Source organism: Ceratina calcarata, unplaced genomic scaffold, assembly GCF_001652005.2.
Source record: "Ceratina calcarata isolate Rehan_Ccalc_2016 unplaced genomic scaffold, ASM165200v1 scaffold499, whole genome shotgun sequence".
Classification (NCBI taxonomy): Eukaryota; Metazoa; Arthropoda; class Insecta; order Hymenoptera; family Apidae; genus Ceratina; species Ceratina calcarata.
The window spans coordinates 18974-22542 of NW_017174319.1; positions in this window are offsets into that span (position 1 = coordinate 18974).

Below are 3569 nucleotides of genomic sequence, written 5' to 3' on the forward strand. Positions count from 1 at the left end.
ATATAATATATGTGCTCTTACCAAGAAATAACAGGGTTTTGGTAAACAATAGCACTCAAAATATAAATGGCAATAGGAATGACTTCATATAATTTAGGCTTGGCAGCGAATGGGTTAAATTCTTGGCTTCTTGTAAAGTAATTCGTTTCTTCTCACTGACCTACGTCTGATTAAGTCATCACTAAGCTATGCTAAATCGGGAGTATGTTGATATGTTGGTTGCTTTGAGAGCTTGCTGATATAACAATTACATCAAAATCGTGAGAACTTACTGTAACGTTACTATAACCTCGTACTGCAACTTATAAGTGCACTATTGCTGGAACGTTGCAGTAACATTGTACGTCAATTGCAATGTGACTATGTTGAAGATACGTTGTTGCAATATTGAGTACTGAGCATTAATTTTCTACGAAGAAGAAATCCACTTGTAGAAGTAAAACTGGGATTACTCCATAAAAAAGGTTTACAAGCAAACGTGAATGAGATAATATCTTAGCAGACAAGAATTTTTGCACCTATCCATTACTTGGTAAATTTTCATAAATTAATTATAGGATCCTACATGCTGACCATCGACGTCTGTGAAAATGAAATGCAGCTTGCATGTCCGTCTCCTCCGTAGTGTGATCAGTGTTATTACGGTTGGCGTGAAGAGACTGATCTTTTTCACCTGAGACGCGGTACACTTTGTTTGCATTGTGCGGGCAAATAAAAATAATCGCGTGTCCCTTTCAGGTTTTACGTTTCAAAATACACAAGAGGAGATAAAGGAGGAGCGCGATTAGGCGATGTTCGCGTGATGCCTGAATGGATCCGCGTATCCGTTGCGTGCCGAACCCTTTGCAACGAGGCTCAATGGAATTTCGAGAATCGCCGCTAATTAATTCCATGAATCGTGATTTGCGACTCTCTATACAAACAAATCGTTATCTACCGTCCTCAGGGACTTGGCAAATTCTTTATTCATCGAGACAAATCACCTGCAGACCTTAAAACATTTTTAACGTTGACTTAGAAAATTAATTTTGTTACAATAATACAAGTTTCATTTGTACATCGTAGAATATTTTCCTACAAATGCATAAACTCTACAGTCTATAAATCAAAAATTGTATTTCTTTGTGCAGGTGAGAGTGAAATTTATTCAGAAATAGAATGATAAGTTGTTTGACGGGCGAAGCTGGTGATTTGAAAAAGGGTAAACAGTCGAATTGAAAGAGGAGCAGATGATTTGGTATCGTGTAAAAAATTTGTGTCTGGTAGCCGAGATAAGAAATGCGTTGGATCGTTGGATCGGGCGGAGAGGGCCCCGCTGGGATGATTTATCGTCGCGGTCCTTTGTTGGCCACGAAAAAGCGAGAGGTGATCAGCCGAAAACAGGATCGGGGGCCTCTTCTCCAGACAGCGTGGCTCTTGTTCGCCACAGGTGTGCAACGCTTCCTTCCTTCCTCCTCTTCGCTCGCGCCGCCATTACCCACGCCACCCACACGAGCAATCCTCTAAAAACTCCATTACTTTTTCGGGCCCCTCTGCCTTTTATTCATTTTGCTACCATTTGTCTCCCTTTCACGATTCGTTCTGACGATATTTAATAGCTAATTGCACAGAACTTCATCCTTTCCTTGAACACATGCAACTGTCCCTATTTCATCACGTTTCTATGTACGTCCTCTGGTCTTGTTAGTAAACCATGGATGCCTATGCATTTATGCGAATTTTCAATAATTTATAGAAGCACAATATGAGCTAGTGTGTAAAAAAGTACAAAATATCTGAGGAAAATACAATTTATAATATTTAGAGGAGGAAACAAATGTTTATGTGCATTTAGTTTTTTTAATTTGAATTATAAAAATAGCAATCTGCATAAACATTCGCAGTTTACTTATTACCTTTAGTTAGTTTATTTCTATGTATGCGTTCTTGTCTTACATTAAAATATAAGAACATTTTTGCAAAGGGAAATATTGTTTAAAATCACTTGAGCTCATCCCCATTTTCGGGCGTAGTATTAGTTCTGGGACATCCTGTATTAAGTATTTATGTTGGAATTTCAGTTATAGCAATGTGTATGTGTTAGAACAGTAGCAGTCTATCTCTTGAGATAGTGAACTATTTTTATAAATATTTATTGTAATTTTTCATGTTAAGGAAATTATACTTGTGTTATTTATCATGTTTGCACTTTTTGACTAATCTTCACTTATTATAGTGGGATTTTTGTACACACGAAATTACAAGGCATCAGTATTCGAATTTTGCACTATGTTCACTCTTTTTGATGAAGTGTATTTGTGTGATTTTTGTATTATACAACGACACCAGGTATCAGTATTCTGATTTTGTATTAGCTTCACTCTTTCTGATTTCGTTCAATATTTTCTATGATTTTTGTATCATACAAAGCCATCAGGCATCAGAATCCTTATTTTGTATTGATTCACTCTTTCTGATCAATTTTATTCAATGCTTTTATCATACAAAACCACCAGAATTCTTATTTTTGCATTGTGATCACCCTGTCTGATTCACTCAACATTTCAGTGATTTTTGTATTATATGACAACACCAAACATCAGTATTCCCATTTTGCATTGTGATCACTCTTTCTGATAAAGCTACCAGTTAATATTCCTGTGATCTTTATAGTATAAAAAATCATCAGGCATCAATATTCACATATTCCATTATGCTCACTCTTCCTAATAAATCTGAATTCAATGTTTTTATGTACTTTCTATTACACAAAGCCATCTGGTCTCAATATTCACATATTCCATTATCCTCACCCTTTCTGATAGATCTTTACTCAATTTTCTTGTGATATTTTTATTATACAAGATTACCAGACATCAGTATTCACATTTTGCATTATGTTCACTTTATCTAGTAAATCTGTACTCAAAGTTTTATGACTTCTGTACATACTCGACCAGCAGGCATCAGTATTCTCATTTCACGTTACGTTCACCCTTTGTGGTGAGCCTGCATTGAACATTTCTGCAGAAAAGTGAGCAATCTTTCAGCAAGCATCTCAGAAGTCGAATGTACTTGCTGAATCATGTAAAAAAAAGTGAGGCAATTAAGGAGAGCAAGGAGGAGGATTGCGTAGCATTCCATTGAACGAGACCCGGGGCATTCTTCGTGAGGCCGAGGCGACGGCCGAGCGAGAAATCGGTGGAATCCCAGAAAGAGCCGCGTTTCACGGTCCAACCACCCACCGTCCGCGGCTTTATAACGTTGTCTATGCTTGTTGGTGGGTTTCACGATGATCGGACCCTTTTTGAAAAATGCGAGAAACGGTACCCGCCGGTGGTCCCATTGTTGTCAGGACCCACGGTTCTTTTGATCAACAGACCGTCTCCTCTGCTGCTTCAGTTCCTTACTCCAACACTATAACCCACTATTTTATAAATCAGTTCTATCCATACATGTCAGCTGCATGTACATCATATGAATTTATATGTATAGCAGTTCTTAAGTATGTATTGGCTATGGAATCAATCCCAAAAGTTTATGTAGCTTAGAAAAACGCATTTCCTATAATTAACACTAGAAAGACTGAA